The 13549-nt window shown below is 40.1% G+C and overlaps 1 pseudogene across 1 annotated transcript; it reads right to left on the reverse strand.

Annotated features, from left to right (window-relative positions):
* Positions 1–3373: 3373 nt before the first annotated feature.
* Positions 3374–4461, reverse strand: LOC108305907 (annotated as a pseudogene). The gene has a single exon (XR_005200698.1). The product of XR_005200698.1 is annotated as a 60S ribosomal protein L13a-like (transcript).
* Between the last annotated feature and the right edge of the window lie 9088 nt (positions 4462–13549).

Here is a 13549-nt window from a genome sequence, read left to right on the forward strand (position 1 = left end):
TTTTCTTTCTTTTTTTTTTTTTTTTACCATAGTATATGAACATTTATGCACAGGGTTGGTGTATCTGCCACAGACAGAAGAATATTGGTTTTGAATATGTTGAGTCTGAGGTATTTTCTTTAGGTTTTGCAGTCCACATTTGGTTTCTGTTGGCTTTTTTTTTTGTTTTTTTTTTTTTTTTAAGAAAGGGTCTCACTCTGTCACCCAGGCTGGAGTGCAGTAGCGTGATGACAGCTCACTTCAGCCTCAACTTCCTGGGGTCACGTGATCACCTCAGCCTCTTGAGTAGCTGGGACTATTGGCACGCACAACCACATATTTGTTTGGTATTTTTTGTAGGTACGGGGTTTTGTCATGTTGCCCAGGCTGGTCTCAAACCCCTGGCACAAGCAATCCTCCCACCTTGTCCTCCCAAAGTGCTAGGATTACAGGCATGACCCATTGTGCCTGGCCCAGCCTGCATCTCCACCTTTGAAGGGCAAGCCTAGGAAAGAAGCCTAGCTAAGTGAGAATAAAGAGCTAGGATACATGTGTTTATTCACTCATTTCATAAATATTTCTTTACCAGACACTGGATCAGGTAATGGAGATCAGTGGTATCCAAGACACCATCCTGCTCTATTACAGGATCCTGGGGGAGACCGATGAATAAAAACACAATGGAAACAGTTTGATAGATGTTAGGATTGGGATACATAGGAGGTATTAGGGACTTGGATTTGGGAATTCGGGCAACATTTCTAGAATAGGTGACATAAATTGAACCCTGAAGGATGTGCAAGGTTAGGAAATGAGAATGAGAAGCAGAGTTTTGGTTTAAGGGTACAGAAAGGGTGATGTCTCAGAGCGGGTGGGCAGGCAGGCTGAGCTGTTTCCCTCCTTCTAGAGAGGAGGACTTGGGCTGTGCCTTTCTGGAGGCAAGAGGAAGTCTGTCTGTCACATGGAGTGTTTAGGTGAGAGCCAGGAAAGGGAGAAATGGCTCGAGATTTTGTTTGCTTTTCATCTTCTCCCGTCTCAAAATGCAGACCAGGAAGATTAGTTTCCCAAGACACATTCGTAGTTTGTCTACTGATCCTGGACAGTATTTAAAATATGTTGACTTGGTTGCCAACACTTAAACATTGTGGGATTTTACACAAAAATAGGATTTTCAGCCTTTTTTGAAATACTTGATGATTGGGCCAGAGTGAACTTACCAGTTTGTTCCCTCCATGTTTGTCTCACTTATTGGTGTCACTTGCCTGATTCCTATAGACACTTGAGTTTTTTTTTTTTTTTTTTTTTTCTTTTAAAGCAACTTTTTTCGAAGTGGCAGTATACAGCAGTAGCACAGGTTCTGCTCCTTGCAGAGCAGGGCCACCCCATAGGCACTGGACTTAAAATAGCAACCCAGAGGCAGTTCAGCAGTGGTGTTTATATCCACTTTATTTTACTTTTAAGTTCCAGGGTGCATGTGCAGGATGTGCAGGTTTGTTACATAGGTAAATGTATGCCATGGTTGTTTTCTGTACCTATCAACCCATCACTAGGTATTCAGACCAGCATGCATCAGCTCTTTTCTCTAATGCTCTTCCCCTCCGCTGCACTCCCTCGATAGGCCCCAGGGTATGTTCCTTTCCCTGTGTCCATGTGTTCTCATTGTTCAGCTCCCACTTATAAGTGAGAACATTTGGTGTTTGGTTTTCTGCTGAAGACAATGGCTTCCAGCTTCACCCATGTCCTACAAAGGACATGATCTCATTTCCTATTATGGCTGCATAGTATTCCGTGGTGTATATATACCACATTTTCTTTATCCAGTCTATCATTGATGGGCATTTAGGTTGTTTCCATGTCTTTGCTATTATGAATGCATATAGTGCTGCAATGAACATACGTGTGCATGTATCTTTATATAGAATGATTTGTATTCCTTTGTGTATATACCCAGTAATGGGATTGCTGGGTCAAATGGTATTTCTGGTTCTAAATCTTTGAGGAATTGCCACACTCTCTTCCACAATGGCTGAACTACTTTTCATCCCCAGCAACAGCATAAATGCATTTCTATTTCTCTTCAACCTTGCCAGTAACCATTGTTTCTTGACTTTTTAAATAATCACCATTCTGACTGGCATGAGATGGTATCTCATTGTGGTTTTGATTTGCATTTCTCTATCAGAGATGTTGAGCTTCTATTTCATATGTTTGCTGGCCACATGTATGACTTTTTTTTTTTTTTGAGAACTGCCTGTTCATATCCTTTGCCTACTTTTTAATGGGGTTGTTAGTTTTTTAATTGTAAATTTGGCTTAGAGTTTTTACCTCTTCTATAGTGGGTGTATCTTCCCTTTGCTTCTTGCAGAAATCCTAGGGAAGACTGGCAATCCTGCACTTGGCAGAGAACTAGAAGCTTTCATGGTGCCCCAGTGGCAGTGGATAGATGATCCAGCAGGAGTGGCAGACAGCAATCTTAATATCCAAAAAGCAGCCATGGTACTGCCATTGAAAAGACTTCAATGACGTTATCTATCAACAGTGGTGCTTTGCATGTTCATATACAATTTGCCCAGCATCATTTGGGAGAAAACTGATTCTTTCTCCATCAAGTTACTTTTGCACCTTTGTAAAAAAATCAATTGAAAGTAAATATGTTGGTCAATTTTGGGGCTGTTTGTTCTTCGTCATTGATCTGTCTATCTTGATATCAGTACTGTACTTTCTTTTGGTTTTTTTTATTGCTATAGCTTTGTTATCATTAAAGGGATTGTTTGCTTGCTTTCTTTTTGGTTAGGTTGCTGGTAGTGTATAGAAATATTATTGATTTTTGTATGTTGATTTTATATCCTGCAAGTTTACTGAACTTATTATTTCTAACAATTTTTTGGTTGAGTCTTTGGGATTTTTTGTGTATAAGATTATGTTATCTGTAAATAGAAACAATTTAACTTCTGTTTTGGACACCTTTTCTTTCTTTCTCTTATTTCTCTGGTGAGCACTTCTAGGACTATGTTGAATAGAAGTCGTGAGAGTAACCATCCTCACCTGTTTCCTGATCTTAGAGGAATAGCTTTCACCTTTTCACCATTGAATATGATGTTAATTGTGGACTAATAATCTATTACTTTTAATGTGTTCAGATACATTTCTTCTAAGTTTAATTTGCTGAGAGTTTTTATCATGAAAGGATATTGCATGTGGTGAAATACTTTTTCTGCATCTATTGAGATGATCATATGGCTTTTATCCTCCATTCTAGTAATGTGATTTATCATACTTATTGATTTGTATATGTGGAATCATAATTGCATCCCAGAGATAAATTCCTCTTGATCATGGTAAATAATCTTTTTTTTTCTTTAAAAGTAATTTATTTGACTCTGATTACAAAACACAGGTAAGGGGCACAGACATTGCCTGTAACCCCTCAGAGTTGTCCATCTTCCCAGTCTATGCTTCTATAAATACCCTTTGTACAACAGCAGGCTCATGCTGTTCCCAGGTGCTTGCACATTCTAACAGCTGCAGAGTATATAGTATACGACCAGATGGAAAGTTAGATAGACGCCCCACTCACAACTAAGGCCCTTCCAATTAAGTCTTCCGGCTCCCTTTGCTAATAGTAACTGGTTGCTCTTCCAATTGGTCATAGATAAATGACACCTGCGCAATTCTCTGAGCGCTTTCAAGTAACCTCGGCAGGCAGTGACTGGACCGTTTCCTTGCTCCGTGCTTCCTATGGCCCAGGCTGCCTGTGGCACCCGGACTGCGGCTGCCCCTGGGCCCCGCATATTCCAGGGCGACGATGGAGGAAAGCAGGCCAGGCCAAGCATGAGGAATTAACAGTCTTTATTGGGCTCAGACCAGGAGTCAATGGGTCTTGAGGACCTCTGTGTATTTGTCAGTTTTCTTCTCCACGTTTTTCTCGGCTTGTTTCCGTAGCCTCATGAGCTGCTGCTTCTTCCGGTAGTGGATCTTGGCTTTCTCCTTCCTCCTCCTCCAGGATGGCCGTCACTGCCTGGTACTTGCAGCCAACCTCGTAAGCCAGGCGCCCCAGACAGGCAAACTTCCTTATACGCTTCAGACGCACTACCTTGAGGACCGCAGGAACCACCATCCGCTTTTTCTTGCAATAGGGTGGATGCCGTCAAACACCTGGAGGCGGTCGGAGGCGGTCCCTGGCGGCAGGGCCTCGCTAGGTCTCGTGGGGCAGCATACCTCGCACGGTCCGCCGGAAGATGCGGCTGGGACCCGGAAGTTGCGGCTGGAACCTGGAAGTGATAGTGGGCCCCCGGAAGGGTTGGTGTTCACCCCCTTGCGGAGGAAAGCCAAGTACTTCAACTTGCCTCTGTAGAAATTGCCAGAAATGTTGATGCCCTCGCAGCGAACAACCACCACCTTCCGGCCCAGCAGTATCTGCTTAGCCGTGATGGCCGCCAAGCCGCCTCGACTGTCAAGCACCAGGACCTGCACCTCCGACATCTTCGGGAGCCGCCCGGGACAGAGGTAAATAATCTTTTTACAATGCTGTTGAGTCGACTTGCTAAAATTTCATTGAAAACGTTTGCAACTATATTCATCAGAGGTATTTGCCTGTAATTTTATTTTCTTATGGTGTTCTTGTATGGCTTGCATCAGGGTAACGCTGGCCTTGTAAAATCAGTCTGAAAGTATTCCTTCCTCCGGTTTTATTGAGAGTTTGAGAAGAATTGGTATTAGTCATTCTTTTGTTGTTTTATTGTTGTTGTTACTGTTGTTTTTGAGATGCAGTTTCTCTCTTGTTGCCAGGCTGGAGTGCAGTGGCTTGATCTTGGCTCGCTGAAACCTCCACCTCCGAGTTCAAATGATTCTCCTGCCTCAGTCTTCCAACTAGCTGGGATTACAGGCATGTGCCACCATGCCTGGCTAATTTTGTATTTTTAGTAGAGACAGGGTTTCACCATTTTGGTAAAACTGAGTCACAAGCTCCTGAGCTCAGGTAATTCATTCCCTTCAGCCTCCCAAAGTGCTGGGATTAGACATGAACCACAGCGTTCGCCCAGTATTACTCTTTAAATGTTTTCTAGAACTCAGCCTTGAAGCCATCTGGTCCTGGGCTTAACTTTGATGGGAAAATTTTTATAACTGATTAAATCTTCTTACTCATCATTGATCTATTCAGAGTTTCTATTTCTTTATAATTTAGTCTTGGAAGGTTGTATGTTTCTGGAAATTTAGCCATTTCTTCTAGGCTTTCCAGTCTTTCGACGTATAATTGTTAACAGTAGTGTCTTATGATCCTTTGTTTTTCTGCGGTATCAGTTGTAATGTATCCTCTTTCACTTTTAATTTTGGTTACTTGAGTTCTCTCTTTTATTTCGTCTAGCTAAAGATTTATCCATTTTGCTTATCTTTTCAAAAAACCAACCATTAGTTAAATTAATCTATTTTTTCTAGTCTCTATTTCATTTATTTCTGCTCTGATTTTTTGTTATTTTCTTCCTTCTAACTTTGGACTTAGCTGGCTTTTCTTATTCTGGCTTCTTGGGGTAACCTTAGTTTGTTTATTTAAGATCTTTTTAAAAAAATATAGTCATTTATTGCTGTAAATTTCCCTCTCAAAACTTCTTTTCCTATATCCCATAAGTTCTGGTGTGTTTTGTTTCCAGTTTTGTTTCTCTAAAGATATTTACTTTTCATTTTTCTTTTGACCCATTGGTTGTTCAGGAGCATGTTGTTTAATTTCCCCTTATTTGTGATTTTCCCTATGTATCTACTGTTACTGATTTTGATTTTGAAACAAATTTTTGTTAGATATAGAATTTCATGGTGATAGTTTTCATCTTTCAGGATTTTAAAGATTTTGCTTCACGTTCTTCTGGCTTTGTATTGCTTCTGAGGTGTAACCTCTGTCTTCTGTTGTTTGTTTCTCTGTATTTAACATGTCTTCTTCATCTGGTTGCTTTTAAGGGTTTTTTCTTAATTACTGGTTAGATGCAATTCGAGTATAATGTACCCTTATATAGTTTTATTCATGTTTGTTATGCTTGGAATTAGTTGAGTCTTGGGCTTGTGAATTTACAGTTTTCATCAAATTAGAAATATTTTCCACCATTATTTCTTCACGGTTTTTTTCCTGCTTCTGTCTCTTCTTTACTGGACTCCAGTGGCACATAACATTGGGTTTCCTGAAATTGTCTCACAGCTCAATGATGCTCTATTTTTTTTCAGTCTTTTTTCTATCTGTGTTTCATTTTGGATCGTTTCTGTCATATACCTTCAAGTTTATTAATCTTGTCTTTTGCAATGTTCAGTTGGCTGTCAATTTCATTCAATTGTTTGCGATTTTTAAATTCCAGACATTATAGTTTTCATTTCTAGATGATTGATTGGAGTCTTTAAAAAATGTTTGCATTGTGTTTATTGAATGTGCTCCATCTTTCCTCTGGCTTTTGAACAATGGAATACATTATTAATAATAACTGTTTTGTGTTTTTCCCTACTAATTCTATATCTATGTCATTTATGAGTCTGTTTCCATTTACTGGTTTTTCTCTTCATTATATTTTCCTGTTTATTTGCATTCCTGGAAGTTTTAATTAAATGCCAGACATTGACAATTCCACCTTGTTGGGTGGCTGTATGTTTTTGTATTCCTGTAGATACTGAGATATTTTAGGCAGTTATTTGGAAACAATTTATTATTTTAGGTTTGCTGTTAAACGTTACTAGGTAAGACCAGAGTTATGTTAAGTCCAAGGCTAACTCTGCTTCACTTTTTTGGAACATCTACCCAACTTTCTGTAAATTGTGATATTCTTCATTCTGGCTGGTAGGAACAGGAATTTTGTTTTGTTTTGTTTTTTGTTTTTTTGGGTTTTTTTGGCTCTGTTTGAATTCCAAGTGTTGCTCCTTAAAATGCTTTCAAATGGTTCTTTTCCTATTCATACATAGTTTCCTTACATTTATGTGCTAATCAGTACTCAGCTGAAAACTCAGGCACCCTCTGCACATCTCCCAAGTTCTCTCTCTCTGCAGCTCATTCATCTCTGGTACTCTGTCCTGGAAACACAGGTCAGCTTATCTTCTCTGTACTTCTAACTTTGTCTCAGGAAGTTTGATGGAGTCTACCTGGGTTCCCCTTCCATGCTTTGTAGCCTGTAAACTCTCTCTAGGCAGAAAGTTACAGCAACTGTAGAAGTCATTTCATTTGTTTTCACTTCTCAGGAAACATATTTTTGTTGCTGATGTTCAACATCTTGAAAACTACTGTTTTATATATATTGCTCTGTTTTTTAGTTATTTCAGCTGGGTGAGTAAGTCTAGTCTCTATTACTCTATCTTTTCTCAACTGTGGTGTTTTGGGACTTCAATCCTAAACTATTAGTGATATTTGGAAATGAATGGCTGTAGATAAGAGGTCAAACATGGGTCGATTTCCAAAGAAGAGAAAAAACTGTATGGATATGTACAAGGTTAGTTCAAATGGGAATATTTGAGTTATTTATTAGGGATGAGTCTTCTCTCTTTGGTGGTAGAAGTTCTATTGACCAAGGAGAGCGTATTTTTCCTTGTGGTCTCACTGTAGATGAGGGTATATGGAAGCAAAAATACCAGGGAAGATGTGTCATTCAAATCTAGGGTAGTTAGGCATATGCAGCATTGGGCCTTATTCTCTCTGGAGACTCTTGTATAAGATAATTATTATCATCCATAATAGTAACATCTGTTACTTCTTCAGCACTTTCTATGTGCAGGAATCCTGCTATATTACACAAATTTATATAAGTATACAACAATCTCAATAGGTAGCTACTTTATCCTCAGTTTTTAAATAAGAGAGCTGAAGTTCAGATAGATAAAATAACACACCCCATGTCTCATAGCTGCCAAAAGTTACAGTTGGAGTTTAAACCCAGATCAATATGATTTCAAAGCCAAAATGCTTATCTACTATGGCATGCCAAAGTAACTCTATACAGCCATTTTAGAAGCTTCTTGAGAAGATCCTAAGGAATCAAGAATTCAAGAGCATTTTTGCTTCTCCACACACATTTAGCAAAACATTCTAAAGAGGAAAGGTTAGAGCTGCCATTAACCAATATTGGCCTGGCTTGAATCAAGCCTAGGGAAGAGAAACCAGGGGACTTGAATGGGGCCCTCACTCATCATAAATGCTTTTGGAGTTCTAGGGCACTGTCTGAATTTTAACCTTTGAAATCTAAACTCAAGTCGACCAGAGATTGACAGGTTTTCCCTAGAAGAAATCTCATGTTTGCCAAAAGCCTGGGGGGAGAGTTGGGCAAGATGCCATGTCATTCTACTTTAGCAAAGTACTTTGAAGATAAAATCAAGAAAGTTAAATTTTTATTATGTTGGGTAAGAGCTCTGTTGCTAAGGCCAGGGTTCAATTTGATTTAATTCAACAAATAAATGCCTTCTCTATGCCAGGTACTGTTTTAGGCTATAAAATCAAAGAAGAATAAGACACAGCCCCTATGCTAGAGGAAATCAAAGGTCTAGCTGGGGAAATGGATCCATAAACAAATGCTTATGATAGGATGGGACAAATATAACAGGACCAATGTACACAGAGGACTCTGAGGGCTCAGAGGTGGGGCCAGGGCACCCAGTCTGGGGTTGGGAATGTTACACCAGGACTCTGTAGCCATGTGCGTTTGCTTCATGAGCAGCATTCAGAGTTTTAAGATTTTTAATATTTCACTAGTCTTCCTAGGGCATATAGCAGTCATGTCACTTTCCTTTTGTTTTTGGTGATTCCAAATGTGATTCCAGAGTCACTACGGATATATAGAGAGGAGAATGGAGAATTCCAAATAGAGTCAGGTGCTTGCTCTGCCTTCAGTGTGCTCTGTGATTTGAGTATGACACTGGGAGTTCTAATTTTCAAAAGGTGTTGATTTTGTGAATACACATTGCTAAGTCACGTGTTGGATATTAATAGCAGAAGCCAAGAGTTTACCCAAGGGAGTGATAAGATCAGAATTCTATTAGTACAGGGTGACATTCTCTTGCTGTGTTGAAATTAGACTACACTGTGTGTCTATCCCGCAGTACTAGAAAGCAATAACAACCAAGCTACATTCAACTGTTAAAAGTATTATTCATGGGACTCCATGTTTGGATCCCCTTCCACAAACACTCTCGTGCTCGTAGAAGCTGTTTTTCTCTATCTTGGATTTTCCCTCTGGAGTCCCCTTCCATGAACACTCCCGTAGTGGAAACCTGTCTTCCCCTCCTAAAACTCCATCTTTCTATTCCCTTCTGCTCAGTGTGGAAGTTGCTTTCCTCTCCTGGATTCCATCTTTCTGGATTCTCTCACTCAGTGTGTGAGTTAGCTGTTTATTTCTCTCTCCTTCTCCTGTTTCTCTCTCTCTAAATAAATCACTTTCTACAAAAATAAATAAATAAATAAAAAGTATTATTCATAATACCTCTTATAGCAAACTATACTTATTCCTTTAAGTTGTTGTTTTTTTCTTATAAAAATAGCTTATGTTGATAAAAGGGAAGTACAGAGCTAATTACTGTGTTAGTTTTCTATTGCTGCTATAACAAATTAACACAAATGTAGTGGCTTTAAACAACACAAGTTTATTCTTCTGGAGGTCAGAATTCTGAATCAACTTTCTCAGCCTGAAGTCAAGGTGTTGGCAGGGCTTGTTCCTTTTAGAGGCTCAAGGGAAATTCTGTTTCCTTGCCTTTTTGTTGCTGGGGCCTACCCACATTTCTTTGTAACCTCCTTCCCTCATCTTCAATTTTGCTTCTGTCATCATATCCCCTTTTCCTCTGACTCTGTCTTCTCCTGAGTTCTCGTTATAAAGACCAGTCTGATCATATCAGACCAACCCAGGTAATCCAGGATAATCTCTCCATCTCAACATCTTTAATTTAATGACATCAGCAAAGTCTCTTTTGCCATATAAAATAACATTCATATGCTCAAGAAACTAGGATATGTAAATATTTGACTTTACTATCTATGTTTTGGGGCATTTACTTAATATTCTTCTAAAATTTATATAATTCAGATTGTTCTGTATCTATACATTGGTATTATGCCTTTGTCGCCCTAGAATTTTGTCCATCCAAATATATTTTTTTGGAATAATACTTTTTGACAGCTGCATAATTCTCCTGTAGGGATATATCATAATTCATGAAGTCATTGCATCACAATTTAAATGCAATGGTTGAAGGAATCTTGGTTCTGAGAGATAGAGTCCAATTCAAGCTGTTTATGCAAAGCCAGGAAGTTATTGGCTCTGGCAATCCGATGAAGTGTTAACAATCAGGCTCCATGAGATTCAGCAGGGCTTCAGGGGCAACTGAAACCGTGGATTCTAATAGTGCCAGGACAAACTTCATCTTCATGTTCTTTTCATGCTCTGTCTCACGTTATGATTTCATCCACTGGAGAGGCATTAACTGACTACAAGCCCTTTGTTTAACTAGGTCAATCCAAGCTCCTTAAATAAAAAGAAAGAAAAAACCACAGTTTCTTTCATCATGGGCTGAATCTAATCTCAGGGAATTCAATTGCAGGTCTTGGTGTTCTGGGTCCTCAGCCTTATCAGCAATGCCTGGCAGCTTGTTAGAAATGCAGAACTCAGGCCTCACTTAGGACATAATGAATCACAGTTTGCATCGTAACAATATCCCAGGCAGCTTGCATGCCCATGGATGTTTGTGGAGCACCATTCTAGGAATTGCCTTAGTTCTTTCTTTAGATTTTTATGGGTGTGGACAAAGCCTATGTGGACTGACCAGCAATCAAGGTTACAGTCATAGGAGAGGAACAGGTAAGGGCAGTTTAGCAAGATAGAGCAAAAACAAATAGTTTCACAGATTTTGAGAACCATACTCATACCAATGATCGTCAATGCCTCTGCACAGCAGTTTCTTGCACCATGAGGTAGCTAAATCCAAATAGCTAAGACCTGCAGCTGTGTCATCTGTAAGTTTTCTGAAGCACCTCTGGAAAATGTGGTCTTGCCAAGTAAGGCTGGTATCTCTCCAGTTTAGGCTCTGTCCCTGCCTGGTTCACCCCAGAGAATCAGCTGATTTGTCTTTCCATGTGTTTGCAATTAAATGGGTAGACAAGGGTGAAGCCAGCACGATATGATATCCTTTTGTTGACTACCTATGAGGCTTCTTTTCCATTCTACAAAGATCACGGCAGGGACTTACATTTGGGACTGCTGTGATTCCTGTCCTTTTTTTTTTTTTTTTTTTTGAGACAGAGTCTTGCTCTGTCACCCAGGCTGGAGTGCAGTGGCACAATCTAGGCTCACTGAAACTTCTGCCACCTGGGTTCAAGCAATTCTTCTGCCTCAGCCTCTCAAGTATCTTGGATTATAGATGCCCGCCAGCATGCCCAGTTAATTTTTTTTTTTTTTTGTACTTTAAGTAGAGGCAGGGTTTCGCCATGTTGGCCAGATTGATCTCGAACTCCTGACCTCAGTTGTCCATCCGCCTCGGCCTCCCAAAGTTCTAGGATTACAGGCGTGAACCACCATATCCAGCCCTCCTGTCCTCTTAAGAAGCATGTAGTTTTCACACTGTTGCTAACCAGGGAACCTTGAGTGACACGAAGAGGAAACACTAAGCAAATTTGCAGAAGAATGATTTTAAAACGTTCTTCAGATAAAATAATTGGTAACACGTATATGATTAGGCAATACAGACCTTGTTACTAAATATGCCTTACTGTCACAGAGTAAAAAAGGGCGTAGATTCTTCTATGCCTGGGTTATGTGGTGCTAGAGAAGGATTTAAGGAGCAGAAACAGTCACTCTGACAACATTCTCCATATTAACAAAAAGTTTTCCAGTGGATTTTCTTGTAAAACAAATATAAATCTTATTACCAGAAGTAGAAATAACATTAGAGGTACAACGAGATGTTTAAGAGAACAGATCTCATCACATCTTCCTTCTGATGTGGTTCAGCTCTGTGTCCCCACCCAAATCTCAGCTCAAAATATAATCCCCACGTGTTGAGAGAGGGACCTGGTAGGAGGTGATTAGATCATGGGGATGATTTCCCTTATGCTGTTCTCATGACAGTGAGTTCTCACAAGATCTGATTGTTTAAAAGTGTTGGGCAGTTACCTCATTGTGCGCTCGTGCGCTCCCTCCCTCTGTCTGTCTGTCTGTCTGTCTGTCTCTCTCTGTCTCTCTCTCTCTCTCTCTCTCTCTCTCTGTCTCTCTGTCTCTGTCTTGCCGCCATGTGAAAGAGGTCCTTGCTTCCCCTTCACCTTCCACCATGATTGTAAGTTTACTGAGGCCTCTCCAGCCATGCTGGACTGTGCGTCAATTAAACATTTTTTTCTTCCTAAATTATCCAGTCTCCGATAGTTCTTTATAGCACTGTGAAAATGGACTACAACACCTTCTAATACTTCAGACAGAAGGTAGAGCTCTTGGACCATAGATCTCTTGAACCATAGGTGGAATGTAAATGGGCTATGGGGAGCAATGTTGGGAGTATTTATAAAACGGCAGCATGAGGGATCTTTGTGGGGATGGGATAGAAATGTTCTGTATCTCAACTGTATTAATACCAGTGACCTAGTTGTGATGTGGTACTATGGCATGTTACTATCAGAAGAAACTGCATAAAGGGTGCCTGGAGAATTATTTCTCACAATTGCATGTGGATCTACAGTAATCTCAAAGAAAATTGTTTAGTTAAAACATTGCATTGAAGTAGTATCTATTTTGATCACTGAGAGTATTTTTGGTGCCTCCTTAAATTTTTCTCCCATGCGTAGTGCCTCTCCTGCCTCCTCTCAATTTCATCCCCACTCAGGCTGAGTGCCACATTCTAGCAAATAAATCTCAGGCAAATAGGGTATCCGCCCTAAGCCTTAGATTCCCCATCTGCAAAATGGGAATGACAGGAGTTCTTACTTCCTAGGGTTTTTGTTAAGATTAAATGAGATAATGCATGTAAAATAATTCGTCCAGGTCCTGGTATATAGTAAATTCTAGTTAAATGTTAGTTATATAACCATATCAGAACATGGTAATCAGAGTGTCCATGTAAAAATGTGCATGCATGGTTACAGGGGTTAGGATTAGAGGGAGTGTTTGTTTTGTTGAATGACTCTACTTCCAGGTGACAGAGCCAGTGCAGGTTCTAAAAATGCTACATCCTCTCAGGGCAGGTTTCATGGGTGGTAGGCTTACAGGGTCTCATGCTTCATTTTGTGTTCTGCTATCCATTAGGGATCTCCACAGAGACAGAACCAATAGGATATATGTATATATGAAAGGGAGTTTGTTAAGGAGAATTGACTCACACAATCACAAGTCCCACGATAGGTTGTCTGCAAGCTGAGGAGAAAGGAAACCACTGTGGGCTGAGTCTGAGTCCAAAAGCCTCAAAAGTAGGGAAGCTGGCAGTGCAGCCTTCAGTCTGTGGCTGAAGGTTGGAGAACCCCTGGCAAATCACTGGTGTAAGTCCAAGACTCCTGCCCTGGTGTCTGATGTTCAAGGGCAGGAAGCATTCAGCATGGGAGAAAGATGAAGGCCAGAAGACTCACAATCCAGCTTATTCCACCTTC

The sequence above is a fragment of the Cebus imitator genome, unplaced genomic scaffold, assembly GCF_001604975.1.
Source record: "Cebus imitator isolate Cc_AM_T3 unplaced genomic scaffold, Cebus_imitator-1.0 Scaffold68, whole genome shotgun sequence".
Classification (NCBI taxonomy): Eukaryota; Metazoa; Chordata; class Mammalia; order Primates; family Cebidae; genus Cebus; species Cebus imitator.